We start from the raw sequence: 18091 nt of genomic DNA on the forward strand, positions 1-18091 counted from the left end.
TCTGGTCCTGGACTCTTATTTGTTGGGAGATTTTTGATAACCGATTCAATTTCTTCGCTGGTTATGGGTCTGTTCAAGCTTTCTATTTCCTCCTGATTGAGTTTTGGAAGAGTGTGGGTGTTCAGGAATTTGTCCATTTCTTCCAGGTTGTCCAATTTGTTGGCATATAATTTTTCATAGTATTCCCTGATAATTGTTTGTATCTCTGAGGGACTGGTTGTAATAATTCCATTTTCATTCATGATTTTATCTATTTGGGTCATCTCCCTTTTCTTTTTGAGAAGCCTGGCTAGAGGTTTGTCAATTTTGTTTATTTTTTCAAAAAAACAACTCTTGGTTTCGTTGATCTGCTCTACAGTTTTTTTAGATTCTATATTGTTTATTTCTGCTCTGATCTTTATTATTTCTCTTCTTCTGCTGGGTTTAGGCTGCCTTTGCTGTTCTGCTTCTATTTCCTTTAGGTGCGCTGTTAGATTTTGTATTTGGGATTTTTCTTGTTTCTTGAGATAGGCCTGGATTGCAATGTATTTTCCTCTCAGGACTGCCTTCGCTGCGTCCCAAAGCGTTTGGATTGTTGTATTTTCATTTTCGTTTGTTTCCATATATTTTTAAATTTCTTCTCTAATTGCCTGGTTGACCCACTCATTCGTTAGTAGGGTGTTCTTTAAACTCCATGCTTTTGGAGGTTTTCCAGACTTTTTCCTGTGGTTGATTTCAAGCTTCATAGCATTGTGGTCTGAAAGTATGCATGGTATAATTTCAATTCTTGTAAACTTATGAAGGACTGTTTTGTGACCCAGTATATGATCTATCTTGGAGAATGTTCCATGTGCACTCGAGAAGAAAGTATATTCTGTTGCTTTGGGATGCAGAGTTCTAAATATATCTGTCAAGTCCATCTGATCCAATGTCTCATTCAGGGCCCTTGTTTCTTTATTGACCGTGTGTCTAGATGATCTATCCATTTCTGTAAGTGGGGTGTTAAAGTCCCCTGCAATTACCACATTCTTATCAATAAGGTTGCTTCTGTTTATGAGTAATTGTTTTATATACTTGGGGGCTCTGGTATTCGGCGCATAGACATTTATAATTGTTAGCTCTTCCTGATGGATAGACCCTATAACTATTATATAATGTCCTTCTTCATCTCTTGTTACAGCCTTTAATTTAAAGTCTAGTTTGTCTGATATAAGTATGGCTACTCCAGCTTTCTTTTGGCTTCCAGTAGCATGATAAATAGTTCTCCATCCCCTCACTCTGAATCTAAAGGTGTCCTCAGGTCTAAAATGAGTCTCTTGTAGACAGCAAATAGATGGGTCTTGTTTTTTTATCCATTCTGATACCCTGTGTCTTTTGGTTGGCGCATTTAATCCATTTACATTCAGTGTTATTATAGAAAGATACGGGTTTAGAGTCATTGTGATGTCTGTATGTTTTATGCTTGTAGTGATGTCTCTGGTACTTTGTCTCACAGGGTCCCCCTTAGGATCTCTTGTAGGGCTGGTTTAGTGGTGACAAATTCCTTCAGTTTTTGTTTGTTTGGGAAGACCTTTATCTCTCCTTCTATTCTAAATGACAGACTTGCTGGATAAAGGATTCTCGGCTGCATATTTTTGCTGTCTAGCACCCTGAAAATCTCGTGCCAATTCTTTCTGGCCTGCCAAGTTTCAAAAGAGAGATCAGTCACGAGTCTTATAGGTCTCCCTTTATATGTGAGGGCACGTTTACCCCTTGCTGCTTTCAGAATTTTCTCTTTATCCTTGTATTTTGCCAGTTTCACTATGATATGTCATGCAGAAGATCGATTCAAGTTACGTCTGAAGGGAGTTCTCTGTGCCTCTTGGATTTCAATGCCTTTTTCCTTCCCCAGATCTGGGAAGTTTTCAGCTATGATTTCTTCAAGTACCCCTTCAGCACCTTTCCCTCTCTCTTCCTCCTCTGGGATACCAATTATGCGTATATTATTTCTTTTTAGTGTATCACTTAGTTCTCTAATTTTCCCCTCATACTCCTGGATTTTTTATCTCTCTTTTTCTCAGCTTCCTCTTTTTCCATAACTTTATCTTCTAGTTCACCTATTCTCTCCTCTGCCTCTTCCATCCGAGCCGTGGTGGTTTGCATTTTGTTTTGCATTTCCTTTAAAGCGTTTTTTCAGCTCCTCGTGACTGTTCCTTAGTCCCTTGATCTCTGTAGCAAGAGATTCTCTGCTGTCCTGTATACTGTTTTCAAGCCCAGCGGTTAATTTTATGACTATTATTCTAAATTCACTTTCTGTTATATTATTTAAATCCTTTTTGATCAGCTCATTAGCTGTTGTTATTTCCTGGAGATTCTTCTGAGGGGAATTCTTCCACTTGGTCATTTTGGATAGTCCCTGGTGTGGTGAGGGCCTGCAGGGCACTTCTCCTGTGCTGTGGTGTATAACTGGAGTTGGTGGGCGGGGCCACAGTCAGTCCTGATGTCTGCCCCCAGCCCACCGCTGGGGCCACAGTCAGACTGGTGTGTGCCTTCTCTTCCCCTCTCCTAGGGGCGGGATTCACTGTGGGGTGGCGTGGCCCGTCTGGGCTACTTGCACACTGCCAGGCTTGTGATGCTGGGGATCTGGCGTATTAGCTGGGGTGGGAAGGCAAGGTGCACGGCGGCAGGGGGGGCAGGCTTAGCTCGCTTCTCCTTAGGTGATCCACTTCAGGAGGGGCCCCTCTTTCGTGGGCCTCTCGTCTGCGCTTGGGTCTGGCGACTCCGTTCTGCTAATCTCCTGGCTGTTTTCTGGGTTATTTAGGCAGGTGTAGGTGGAATCTAAGTGATCAGCAGGACGCGCGGTGAGCCCAGCGTCCTCCTACGCTGCCATCTTCCCTCCAATCAAAAGCTACCCATTTTTGCTAAAGAACTCTCCCCTTTCTGATGGGAGAGAAAAAGAAAGGGACTCGGTAATTGACAGGAGAATAAAAGGAATGAATTCAGTCCTCTGGTTTTTATTTTTTATTTATTTATTTTTTTAGTGTTTATTTTGGAAGAGAGAGAGAGAGAGAGAGCGAGCAAGCGAGCATGAGTCGGGGAGGGGCAGAGAGAGAAATTCCCAAGCAGGCTCCATGTTGTCAGCCCAGAGCTAGATGAGGGCTCTATCCCAGGAACCATAAGATCAAGACCTGAGAGTCAAAGTCAAGACTTCTATGCTTAACCAACTGAGCCACCCAGAGGCCCCAGTCCTCTGATTTTTATACTCAGTTCTACCTTCTGCTGAAGTTATAGTGCAAGGTGAAAGTAGGGCCAGCACCAATTTTAGCTCCTTGAACCCTGCCAACAGCCTTGTGTTGAGCCACCAAGAAAGAGCTGGTCTTGGAGCTTGTTAAGAATGTCTCAGGCACAACCCCATATGTACTAAATCAGAAACTATAGTTTAACAAGATTCCCAAGGTATATATAGGCACATCGAGTTTAAAAACAGTGTTTTAGGGGCACATGGGTGACTCAGTTGAGTGCTGGCTCTTGATTTCAGCTAAAGTCATGAGTTCATGGTTCCTAAGAATAAGCCCTGCATCAGGCTCTGTGTTGCTTGGGATTCTCCCTCTCCCTCTCTCTGCCCATCCCCTGCTTGCACATCTGTGCACATTCTCTCACAAAATAAATAAATGAACTTTTTTTTAAAGAATCACCTAGAGAGATTTTAATAATCCTAGTACTCAGCACCACAGATCCATTAAATCAAAATCTCTGATATGTGACCCAAATGTCATCATTTCTTAAACTCCTATGTGATTCTAAAATTCAACCAATGTTGGAAACCACTCTAAGGATGGAGATTATTTTCCAAATGTGGAAATATAGTTCTTTTCTTCTTCAGTTTCACTGTATAACATCCTTTCAAGGTAGGTAAGTCTTGTTAAAATTTCAAGAGATTCTGACATTAGGTGGTTCAAGGACCACATTTGAGGAAAGACTGATTATTTACCCTGTGTAGCTCATGGCATTGGATTTGGGAGACTCCCTTAATGGAAAGACTAAGAGAAAAAAGCACATATATTTCTCTCCTATATTTCAAATAAAAATCTGAGATTAGGACTTTTCCATGACATACAAAGTCAGTCTACAGTTCCTGTGGGAGAGATAGTACGAGATCTTTTTAGTTAGTGCAGTAGAATGCCCTAGATATGATATTGTTCTGACATTTTCTGTTTTGTTTCTTTAGACATAACTCTGACTTTTTACAATTATATCATTTGTCTAATAGATTAAGTATTTTATTCAAATATCCCATTCTGAAGTTGTATCACAATTATTTCTTAGAAAAGGTACTATAATACAGATTAAATTCTTTTTTTTTCCTTGTAAGAGGTTATTAATGCCTGAGGTGCTTATTATTGAATAGTGAATGGTTTGTACCTAAAGGGTGCCATGTTTCATGTTTTTAGAACAATCTAAACAATAGTGAGGAAACTGAAATTTTCAGTTGTTACTCTGAAACTCTAGATGAACTGTGCAAATCTGAGCCTGTAGGAAATATTCTATCTCACATAAAACATTTAAAAGCTACCGTTTACTGAGAGCGTAATGTGTGTCAGATGCTTTACATGCATTATCTCATGTAATCATAACACAGTTAGTGCAGATAGTCTCATTGACTTCTCTATTATCTTACAATTAATAAGAGGTTAAGCTGGGATTTCAATCTAGTATACATAATTCCAAAGCCTATGCAATTTCAACTAGATATTACAGCCACCAAATGTTTAATATGGCTTTCAATTATGAAAATATAGACTCTGAGTCCTAATCCTAAAATAAATGAGCTGAGATGAAACTTGGAGATAATTCTTAGATGTGGGCAAAAGGTGTGGAACATGGGAGTTGACTGATAAGACCACCTAGCTAAATTTATGGTAAGAGTGGGGGTGTTTCCTAATTAGTTTTCTAAAAACTGTAGACCTGGTGATTTATTGCCATTATCTTCACATTTAGATTCTCATGCTTTCTGAATGATGAGCATGATTGCTGTGGAGTTGGTATTTGTGGGAAGAAGGGGCTTCAAAAGCAAAGCAAAGCATATAATTCAAAGAAACACTGTTTTTCCCAACTAAAATTATCATCCTAAAAATTTGAAAGAATTTTACAGAGATCACTGATAATCATATCACCTAGATTACTATTTTACTATACTTGCTTTATGACATATCCATCCCTCTACACAGCCATTAATATATTTTTATACATTTCAAAATAATGTTTTACTAAATACCTAAACATGTATATCATTAATTAGAGTTCAATGTCTGCATTTTACTTTAAATGCAAAATTTGTGTACAGTGAAATGTATAATTCATAAGTGTACATTCAGTGAGTCTAGAAAGATACATGCACCTGTTTAAGCCCAAACACTAGCTAACTACATAATTTTACCATTGGTCAGAAAACTTCTTGTGCACTCCCTCAGTCACTTTCCACTCCAATCCCTGAAAGCAATAATTTGTCTTCATTCTTTTTCCCATAGAATTGTTTTCCTTCTTTTAGAATCATATTAATTACATCATATATTATTTACTTCAGGAAGATTTTATTTCATAATAAGTAATAATATTTTTTGAGATTCATGCATGCTGATTAGTCTGTCATCTATATGTTTAATTTTAATTTTAATTTTTTTTTTAATTTACATCCAAATTAGCATATAGTGAAACAATGATTTCAGGAGTATATGTTTATTTAAAAATTGTATACTATTTGTTTTTTTAGTATTTTTTCACAATGCCCTAGATTATGCTGGATGTTCTATGTCCTTTGCATTTCCATTTAAAATTTTAGGTTCAGCATGTAAATTTGTATCAGATAAAAGACTACTTCAATTATAGTTGTGATTGTATTGAATCTATAAATTAATTGAGAAAATAAGGATCTTAACAGTATTGAGCATACCATTATATGAATACGACTTCTTTTCCCATTTATTTTTTTTTCTAATATACTTTAAAATATTTTGTAATTTTCCGTGTAGAAGTATTGAAAAACTTTCAGTAATGTATTTCCAGCTTTTTTATATTTTTAACACTACTGTTAATGGAATTTATTTTTATTATTTCCAATTGTTTGCTACTAACATCTGATATGTAGTTTTTAATAATATTTAGCCTTGAATACTGTGACCTTACTAAATTTTAGGTCCAAAAGTAATCTTGTATATTTGTTAGGATTTCTATTAACCAATCATATAATATTCAAATATAAATAATTTTTCCTTATATATGTATACATATGATTATATGAATTATATATATTATATGAATATATATACATATATATGTATATATAATCTTGCACTGGCAAATGCCTCCATAAAATGTTGAATTTATATATTAAAAGTTGATTTATAGAGGGAAAGTATTTTAAGTTTACCAAGATAATTATGAATTTTAATGTTATTTATTCCTTCCTGAAACCTGAGTATCATATTTCTTCTCTTGGAAGAATTGTCTTTAGAATTATTTTGTAGGGAAGTTCTGTTGACTACAAATTCTGTTAGTTTTCTTTTTTTCTCAAAATGTATATCACCTTAATTCTCAAAGGATATTTAAACTGGATTTTAGGTGTGCCTGGGTGGCTCAGTTGGTTGAGCATCTGACCTCGGCTCAGGTCATGATCTCACAGTTCGTGGGTTCAAGCCCTGCGTTGGGCTCTGTGCTGACAGCTCAAAGCCTGGAGCCTGCTTTGGATTCTGTGTCTCCCTCTCTCTCTGCACACCCCCACCCCCAACTCACACTCTGTCTCTCTGGATAAACATTAAAAAAATTTAAACTGAATTTCAAATTTTGATTTGACCTTTTTATTTCTTCTTGGTTCACTTAATGAATCTACTATATTCTAGATTCCAGTTTCAGATGAGGAATCAGTGGTTATCTGAGTCATTTTTCCCTTACATGAAGTTTGTTATTTTATCTTAGCTGCTTTCAAGATTTTCTCTTCACCTTTGGTTGTGAGCAGATTTAATATTTGGTGTGTGGATTATTTTGTTTGTATTTATTCTTCTTTTATTTGCTGAGCTACTTATATCTATTGGGCATATTAGGGAAATTTTGCCCATTATTTCTTCAAATATTTTGTTCTGCCCTATTTTCTCCCTCCTTTCTTGTTAGGTGTATAATTAAACATCTGTTTTCACATTTGATATTGCCCAGGTTCCTGAGACTCTGACACAAAAAAAGTTTTTTTTCAATAATTGATCTGGATTCTCATGGAGACTATGATTTAGCTAAGAAGAAACCAACGTATAAGGAACTAATGATATTCATAACTGCTATACACATAAAGATATAATGTATTCATATTATCCAATGTCTGTACTGTCAACAATGTTTGTTTTTGTTTTTGTCTTGTTTTTAGTGTGTTGTTTCATTGTTGAGTTACCATGCTGATAGTGATGCTACCTTTTGAGGGCAGCATACATAAACACTGTATTATTTTCAGACAGACATACTTTAAGTACAATGTTTGTTTGTTTGTTTGTTTGTTTTTCCATTTTCAGATGGTATTTACCCACACTATGCAAAAAATGTTAGAAAGTAATTTAACTTAATTCAACCAATTATAAGTTACAATATATATCAATTTTGAAGATGGAATTGTTAAATAATCTGTTATTTTGATCTTAAACTGTCATGCTAGTAGACTTTCCATCCATTTGCTTGCAGTCAGCTCATAGTATCTCATTCAAATCAAAATGTTTTTTTTTTTGTTTTTTTTTTTTTGTAATAACTCTTAGGGCTTTCTCAGGATATTATATTTTCTAGAAATAGTATTTTCCCACTGCATTTTAGCTTGTGCATGGCTAACAGCAAGCTTTTCTCATTTAAAATTATGCTGTACATGAACAAAACTATTAATGGGGTTGGTGTCATAAGTAGTCTGATAGCATGAAGAGGTGTTTGCTGTTTTTGAGGAAAAATGCCATACCCAGTTGGTAGAAGTGTACACAGCTGTGTTTGGGTTCATCAAACATCTCACAATAAACGTCTGAGGTTTGCTTATTTTCCAAGTATGTTTTGCCACATGCATTTCCCCTTATTTTTAAGCATGGAGAGACTTTCAAAAGCCCCATGTGCTGCAAGTTGCCATTTCATCATTTATCAAAATAGATACATAAATAGGCTTTGCTGTCAATAAATTATGTTGACTGGGTTTATGGCTTGTTTTTTTTTTTTTTTTCCAGATAACAAAATAGCTCAGAAATAAACATTCCAAAGCCAGAGGGTTCTGGTATCATTGCCAGGATTTTTATATATCCTGGAATATGTGCTTCAACTCACTAAATATTGGCAACTTTTCTTGGTCACTGAATCAGATCCGTTTCCTAGTTGTGTCATATCTGCAAGCTCTAGGCTGTTTAGATTAGTTAACATTCTTTTTGAACAAGAATTTCAAGAGAGAAGCAGACTGGTTCTAGAATCCTATCTTACAAAATTCCAAGTTGAAATACTATGAGTCATTGATACAATCAAGATCTTCCCTAATCTTCAGTCATAACCACAATTGGTCCTACTTAGAATCAAAAGTTTGTGATGTTAGATACATTGCTTAGATCGATTGTGCTCCTTCATCAGTCCCCTACTTTACTTTTATCTCCTGGTTAAAGCTTGAAATTTGGCTAATTATTCAGAAGTTGTTCCTTTTTGGGTTCGTTTCAGTTTAAGTGTTTGTTTAACTTGTTGATGCTATACTATAAGTGGCTTAGCTTTGTTGACAATTAAGACCTTTATTAACAGTTTGTTGACTTTTTGGAAAAAAATAAGTTGTAAACCTCTATACAAATTAAAAATTAAGTTCTTAAAATTCTCAATTTGACCAAATGAAACAATTTAAAGACCTTTAAAGGTTTATTGAGAGGGAAAAAAAAACAGGCTTAAAAAACAAACAAATAAATACAACATATTTGTCATTACCAAAAAGAGGCAGATTTAGGTAGAATAATTAGAAAACAACCAGGCTACATAGATAATGCAGACAGACAGTCCCAGTTATCTGTTCAGTGGGCAAAAAGCAAGAACTTATGATCTACAGCCCCTACACTTCTGGGGTTATTCTTTATGGCAATCTGGTGTTCAAATACATCTTTTTTTTTACGTTTATTTTTTTTAACGTTTATTTATTTTTGAGACAGAACATGAACGGGGGAGGGGCAGAGGGAGAGGAAGACACAGAATCAGAAGCAGGCTCCAGGCTCTGAGCCATCAGCCCAGAGCCCGACGCGGGGCTAGAACTCATGGAGTGTGAGATCGTGACCTGAGCTGAAGTCGGACGCTTAACCGACTGAGCCACCCAGGCGCCACTGGTGTAATTTCTATTTATCAAACCATGTCTGTTTTTTTTTTTTTTCATTGAACCATTTTACTGCTCCCAGAACCTTAGTTCCAGTGATCTTCTTGTCCCCACCTGTAGGTGTTCTCCGTGTGAGGTCCCCTGGGCTGCTGCTTACTGTGGTGCCAGGCTTGGTGTCTGCACCTGCTACTGGCAGCTGCTGGGTCTTCCCTTGGCTTTTCATGATGGTGACTGGGGTCCCCTGTAGTAACTGTGGCTCTTCTGAAGTGTAGTGGAAACTAGGCAAATGGCATGGTTGGGGCTGCTCTGGGCTCTCTGGGGTCTACCCACTCTCCACTCCCACTGCCTAGCTAACTGAACGGCTTAGCTTTTAAAGTTAGTCACTTATGGATTTAAACTGCACTTCCTTGTTTCTTATATGCCTAACTACTCTTCTGTAAAAAAGAGAAAATAGCTATCTTTTAGTAATATGATTAAACCTAAATGAGAAAATTGATATAAAAGTCAGTACAGTTGCCATGAATTTGAAATGAGATAGCAGATAATAAATATTAGTTTCCCTAAACTTTCTATGAAACCTTAAAGAAATTCAATGGGAAAATAACTTTAACTTTCAGTTATTAGCATCATCAGCTCCTTATCTGGACATTAAGAGAAAAAAGTGAAAGAGAAGGGGCATAAATGAGGATGTTGAGGTGCTAATATGAAATATCAAGTCAGTGTTATAGAAATACATTGCAGAAAAAGGAAAAAATTCAGTGGCTCAACTCAGTTTTGTGGGTCTCCCTATCACACAACCAGCACATCTTTCATTGACAGAGGAAGAGATCCTCAGATTTCCAGAGCTGCTTCTAATTTCATCATAAAATGAACCGCATTGTTCTTTCCATTTCTGATTTAACTTCAACATTAAATAAAAAGAAAAATAAAAAATGAGAGAATGCAGCCAAATCTTGAGTCATGGGGAAATTCACAGCATGATTTTTCTAATAATAATATGTGGAACAAAGATAAAAATCTACCAAATATAAATATAGATACTTCATAGACATCCAAAGTAGGTCCAAAAATAGGAATTATTACATTTTAAACAAAAATGTGTTTTTGGACATATTAGTAAATATTATTTTTTCCATCTTATCTAATTTATTAAGTTAGATGAAAACACGATGGAAAAAATAATATTTACTAATATGTCCAAAAACGCTGTCTTTGAAAGATTAATAAATGTAAAATGTCAGAAGGAACAGGCATTAGAAAAGCTCTTAAGCTATTTGCCCCTGAAAAAAGGATTGGCATATACTGTTTGTATGCATATTTTTTTTCAAATCTTGGTGAAAGTGATTACTGCAAAACATATAAACTTCTTCAGAATTTAAGGGGATAAAAGCTAGATTTGCCACCTCATTCCATTCAGCTGAAACTGAAATCAGACAACATAATGTACAAGAATATACTCAGAACAGGGGCACCTGGGTGTCTCAGTCATTTGAGCATGTGTCTCTTGATTTGCACTCAAGTCATGATCTCATGGTTCCTGGATTTGAGCCGGGAGTCGGGCTGGGCACTGAGCGCGCTGGGGCCTACTTGGTATTCTCTCTCCCTCTCTTTCTGTCCCTTCTTCTCTTCTCAAAACTAAATTTAAAAACATTACAAGGAAACAATAAACTCAGAAAAACTTAGTTTTCAGTTTAGATCCCACAATTTTAAACAGAATATTAGAAAGGCATGTGGCAGGATAACTGTTCATTCAAAACAGGCAGGACCCTAAAAATGAGGACCTAGTATACTATTAGAAAAGATATTGCTATAGTTTAGTCCATCAACAGGTTGAGGGAAAATAACAGTACCTTAAGGCTCATAATGATTCTGACAGAACTATTCACTAATTCTCAATTAAGAAGTACTTGATATGGGGCGCCTGGGTGGCGCAGTCGGTTAAGCGTCCGACTTCAGCCAGGTCACGATCTCGCGGTCCGGGAGTTCGAGCCCCGCGTCAGGCTCTGGGCTGATGGCTCAGAGCCTGGAGCCTGTTTCCGATTCTGTGTCTCCCTCTCTCTCTGCCCCTCCCCCGTTCATGCTCTGTCTCTCTCTGTCCGAAAAATAAATAAATGTTGAAAAAAAAAAATTAAAAAAAAAAAAAAAAAGAAGTACTTGATAAAAATATAAAGGAAAATAGTGGTGTTTCTGTTAGTAGTAAGATAAAATTTCAGTAATCATTTACTTAGCTTAGAGTTGCTAGCCAATGCAGTATAATTAAAATACAATGTGTATATATATTTCATATGTATATATATATATTTCATAAAAGATGAATTATTAGAATCTTCCTATAATAGAGGTTTTTCTTAGAATAGAAAACCTAACACAATCAACACAAAAATACTAGAACCATAAAAAGATCCACATGTGGGAATATTTCGTTTTTATTTTTTTTTAAGTTTATTTGGAGATAGAGAAAGTGCAAGTTGGGGAGGGGTAGAGAGAAAGGGGGAGAGAGAATCTGAAGCAGGCTCTGCACTCTCTCTGGCGCAGGACTCAACCACACAAACCATGAGATCACGACCTGAGCCTAAGTGGGCTTAACAGACTGAGCCACCCAGCTACCCCTGCATGTGGGAAAATTTCTTAAAATGCATGTGTAAAATGCCATGGATTATCTATATCAGTAAATAGACTGAGAAGACCAGGAAATACATATGTCCAATACAAATAAATGGTAAAGTCAAACCACTTAGAAATAAACATTTTAAAAATAGGTAGCAATCAGATTCCAAGAATTACATAAATGCAAGAAGGCTCCAAAATATAAAAAAATATAAGTTAATAGTGTATTACTGGCAAGAAAGCATTAAAAACAAAAATATATCTGGTATTTTCAACTAAGTTTAAGATTAGTACAATTCTGATAAAAATTTTAATAAGATCAGGGCAAATAAATTATTATCTAAAGTTATTTAACAAAGTGCTAAAAATTAAAATTAATGAAAATTAAAGAAATGTGAAGGGGAACAGTAGTCTTACAACTTTTGATTGAGACATTACTAAAGTAACTTCAAAAACCTGTGTCCTTTCTGTAGTTTGAATAATACCTAAATTATTTCCTCAGACAGGATACTTCGTGAAATATTATGAATATCATATTTCACAATAGAATTATGAAGTCACTATATTAAACACAGCTAAATTAATCTCAATTCCGTAGAGATTTGAAGCTCACTCTACTATTGGAAAAAATAAAAGAATTTATAAAATTTCATTATGTAGTGCACTTTTTCTTTCTTACTCTTCTATTTTTTCTTCTACCTGTCCCACAAATATGCTAATTTAACACATTCCCATGTATGAAAGTATTTTCAATTATCTAATGTACTAGGCAACAGAAATATGTACATTTATAGATGTGTGTATGTATGTATAAGTTATATTTATATATGAATCATGTATACTATTATATAAAATGTATAATATATAAATTATATGTATGACATATTATAGATATAATTTCCTATAATCATATGGCCAAATATTTCAAAACATTTTATGCATTTAGTTAGGATATTTAAAAATTACACATTATGAAAAAATATTAAATATAAAATGTTAGATTTTTTTAAGTTATCTCTTTTAATGATGTATACTTAGGTGAAAATTATGTCATACTACAATAAGACCAACCTGAACATCAATTTGTTTTTTTTAAGCTACAGAAAAGCCTTGTTTACATAATTTTAAAAAAGAGAATAGAACTTCTGTAACAGCAAAACACTCAATATTGAACTTCTTCCAAAGACATGACACATTGGTCATTAAACCTAATTTGGATAATGAATAACTAGCTTAAAGCTTGATTAGGAGCCTTCAGTTTTATTGCAAGGAAAAAATCATACATGTAAAATGATTTTTCATGTCTTAGAATCTCACACTATAAAGTTTTAAGAAGAATCGTCATGATAATGCTTCACCAAGTTTTACCCAAGGTCTATTAATTTCAAATATTAATCTTTTTGGGTGCAGTGCTTCTGCATCTTAGCTACACAATGAAATCACCTAGAGAGCTTATAATACACTGTATCTGAGTCACATCCCCAGAGTTTCTGATTAGTTTTTCTAGTAAACAACATAGGAGTTGCAATTTTTAAAAATGTGCCCAGTTATTCTAACAAGAAGTCAAAGCTGAGAATTATTGCTACACCACCTGTTTTTAGCCAATGCACACAGAAGGGTTGAGAAAATCAGAATATTGATTAATTCACTATGCCTTTGCAAATATAGCTGAACAAAATTTTTATTTTAATATATTTATAAATACTCTGATATAGAGAAATATTAAAGCATATTGTCCATTCATATAGTATATTGTACAAAATTGCAAATGAGAAAGTATGATCAAACAACAATAAATGAAAACTAAAAAGTACAAGTGAAAAGATTAAAAAATATTTGGGACATAGGAATTTGAATAACTTTGAAGGGAGAGTGTATTACACACACACACAAAATCCCTACTTTCCAATTTTTTTAACCATTAAGAAGCCTTCTAATCTGACTAAATTAAAAACCATAAGAGACTCTTAAATACTGAGAACAAATGGAGGGTTGATGGGGAGTGGGGGAGAGGGAAAGTGGGTGATGGGCATTGAGGAGGGCATGTGTTGGGTGGAGTACTGGGTGTTATATGAAAACCAATTTGACAATGAATTAAAAAAAGAAAAAAGCTATATGTTATAAGGAATGTGAAGATTTGCTCTCTATGGGCACAGATAATCAAGAAAAAAAATAGAATGAATATCATTAAGAGTAAATAAACATTGGGAGCTTACCTATCGCAGTAAACAGTTTTTAACCTGTCAAAACACATTTCCTAATTAGCTTGCCAGTCCCAAAATACCTTAAACAAAGGAACCTACCCTTTACCCAAATTTTATGCATTGTTTTTTTCCTAAAACATTATATAAAAATCTGATCTCAGTAAAACATCACTATTTCAAGTTGTTTTTAAAATTCTTCCAAAGTACAAAATAGAGGAGAAAATTAAAATGAATAAATAAGTTATTAGGGATTTATATCTAATTTTTCATTTAGTTCCAAATTTTATAGATAAAACTCTTATAGTTAAAAGGATACAACATGTTTCTGTAGAAACTAAGGAACCAAAACTTTCTATTATAAATCTTTCAAAATAATTTTGTTCACATTTTATTTATTTTTGAGAGAATACAAGCAGGGGAGGGGCAAAGAGAGAGGGAGACAGAGGATCCAGAGTTCAGACAGTGGTGAGCCCGATGTGGGACTCCAACTCACGTACCATGAGATCATGACATGAACTGAAGTTGGATGCTCAACTGACTGAGCCACCCAGGTGCCCCTGTATTATGAATCTTATGTTTAGCTCTGGTTGATATATCTCAACCAGACACAAATAGCAAAAGATAAGCCTCATTATAAATTGATTAAAAATACATGTATAACGCAAGATTTACTACATATCTGGCCTATAGCCTGTACCTGCATCCTCAACTCTATTTTACGGCACTGGAAACTTAATAAACATTCTTCCATCATAAATAAAATAAATAAAAAGTAGAAAAGTAAAAATAAGTAGATAAATAAAAAGTTTATTAGAAAATACAAATTACAGAAGCATGGCTTACTGAAGTATTACATCCTTTTGTTAATGTTTTTTGTTTTTTATTTTGTTTTAGAGAATGCTCACAAGTGGTAGGGGGGAGGGGGAAAGAGAGAGAGAGAGAGAGAGAGAGAGAGAATGAATCTCAAGCAGCTCCAAGCTCAGTGCAGAGCCCAATGCAGGACTCAATCTCACAATCCTGGGGTCACGACCTGAGCCATAATCAAGAGTAGGATGCTCAACCAACTGAGCCACTCAGGCACCCCGTGAGTGATTTTTAAACTGTAGGTCAGACAACACATTAGTGGACTGTAAAACAACAAACCAACTTTATAGACGCGAACATTATAAAAAATGAAATAGTTTAAAATACCGTAGAACATATGTGTAATATATAACATTGGTAAAGAGGAATTTAGTGATTTTTTTTTCAGATTTTGCATGTTTCTCCTAGGCTCTGATATACAATGTATATCTTACAGTGTTTTTGCACCACACAAGTTTATAAGCCATTGACTATACCTGGAATATATTCCCCAGTTAACTTTGTAGTCAAGCAGAATATTTCATCAGAAATGGATTTGATGTGCTTCAGTTTGCCTTTGATTTTTATCTAATGACAACTTGCTAACAAGAGAGACAGAGACAGAAAAAGAAAGAAGATGGTGGGAGGAAGAGGAAAAAAGAAGGAAAAATAGGTAGCCTTGGGAAATAAGAGCATATACAATTCAGTCTGAATCACTAATTCCCAAATTGTGGACCCCACGGTGTAGCCATTTTCTTTGTTCTTTTCAGTTGTAACATCTTACACTAATAACTCACTTACTTGGAAACAAAGTGAAATGAAACTATATAGCTCTCAGTTAGTTTATCATAAACAGGAGTCACTTACTTGTTTCACCCCCTTCCCCAGGAGGGAAAAGTATCATATTCCTGATTTTAAAGTGAGGAATCAGTGACAGGTCATTTGCACACTTTCATGTATTTTAAGATTGAAGAGGTGGAAGAGGATGAACTTATCCGGTAGAGGTACCCAATAGATGACACATCTTCCTGGATTACTATACAATCGTGGAGGTTCTCATAACAGGAATGTCTGCAATATGAAGTTTCCATTGCAAATTAACTATCAAATTAAGATGGATATGGTTTTTATATACCTTGTCTGTGTATGTGCATGCATGTGTGTGTGTTTGCATTGAAGAAAGAGAAACAAGTATGTGCTTTGTCATGTGAGAATCCTCAACTGGAAGTCTGGGCCCAAGTTATACAATCCTCCTGATTATTCACACGTCACACAGTTGTAGGCAGATCAGTCTACTAAAAAAGCAATTTATTGGGTCCATAAATATTTACAATTGTGGTATCTCCTTGTTGGATTGTTCTTTTATGATTACATAATGCCCTTCTTTGTCTCTTTTTACAGTCTTTATTTTAAAATCTAGTTTGTCCAATATAAGTATTGCTACTCCAACTATCATTTGATATTCATTAGCATAAATGTTTGACCACCCCTTGCTTTCAATCTGCAGGTTAGTCTTTAGGTCTAAAGTAACAGAATAGACAACCCAGAAATCAACCTGCAAACATATGGTCAATTAATCTTCAACAAAGCAGGAAAGAATATCCAACAAGGAAAAAGCAGTCTCTTCAACAAATGGTGTTGGGAAAATTGGATAGGAACAGGAAAAAGAATGAAACTGGATTACTTTCTTACACCATATACAAAAATACATTCAAAATGAATGAAAGGCCTAAATGTGAGATAGGAAACTATCAAATTCCTAGAGGAGAACACAGGCAGTAACCTCTTTGACATCAGCCATAGTGACTTCTTTCTAGATATGTCTTCCGAGGAAAGGGAAAAAAAAGTAGAAATAAACTATCAGGACTCCATCAAAATAAAAAGCTTCTGCACAGCAAAGGAAATAATCAACACATTTAAAAGGCAACCAAATGAATGGGAGAAGACATTTACAAATGACATATCTAATAAAAGGTTAGTATCCAAATAGGTAATGAACTTGTAAAATTCAACACCCCAAAAATGAATAATCCAATTAATAATGGTTAGAAGACATTAGACATTTCTCCAAAGAAGACATGCAGATGGCCGACAGACACATGAAAAGATGCTCAACCTCACTGATCATCAGGGAAATGCAAATCAAAACTGCCATGACCTATCAACTCACACTGGTAAGAATGGCTAAAACCAACAACACAAGAAATAGATAGATAAAGATATAGATATAGACACACAAAAGCACCTACAATGGAATATTACTCAGCCATAAAAAAGAATCAAAAATTGCCACTTGCAACAATGTGGATGGAACTAAAAGGTATTATGCTAAGCAAAATAAGTCTGTAAGAGAAAGACAAATACCATATAATTTCACTCATATGTGGAATTTAATAAACAAGGCAGATTAACATAGTTCAGGGGTGGGGGAAGAGAGAGGTAAACCATAAAACAGACTTTTAACTAACTATAGAAAACAAATAGCATTGCTGGAGGGGAGGTGGACAGGCGGACATGTTAAATGGGTGATGGGGATTAAGGAGTGCACTTGTGATGAGAACCAGCTGGTATATGTAAGTGATGAATCACTAAATTCTACTCCTGAAACTAATATTACACTATATGTTAACTAACTGGAATTTAAAATACAAACTTTAAACAAAAATAAGTAAATAAAAAGAAAAAAAGTGTTTACATTTTATCTTAAAAATTAAATTAATGCAGAATTAAAAAAAAAGAATAGAATCAAGATTTCTTGGTTGTCTCTATTTTTTTAAGCATTAAAATAATATAACAAAGAACAGGTAGGGTATTATATGAAGGACAATATATTCTAAGAGTCTCTAAATTCACACCACTTAAACCTCCTGTTTTTCTCACCTTTAAGGATTTTTCACCTTTTCCTAATTTCACAATCATATTTACTTGAAATGTCCACAGTAGTTAAGACACATTGTAAGTTAGAAAGAGAGATGTTTATCTCCAGTGGCTATCTCACTTTGTTCATCTATACCTAGAGTCACAGCCTTAAAATATTTTACAACTCTTGTATCATAATAACTCTAAATGATAATTTCCAAATAATTATCAACAGGAGAAATGTCTTAACGGGGAAAATGCATCACGATGCTTCAAA

Source organism: Lynx canadensis, chromosome A3, assembly GCF_007474595.2.
Source record: "Lynx canadensis isolate LIC74 chromosome A3, mLynCan4.pri.v2, whole genome shotgun sequence".
Taxonomy (NCBI): Eukaryota; Metazoa; Chordata; class Mammalia; order Carnivora; family Felidae; genus Lynx; species Lynx canadensis.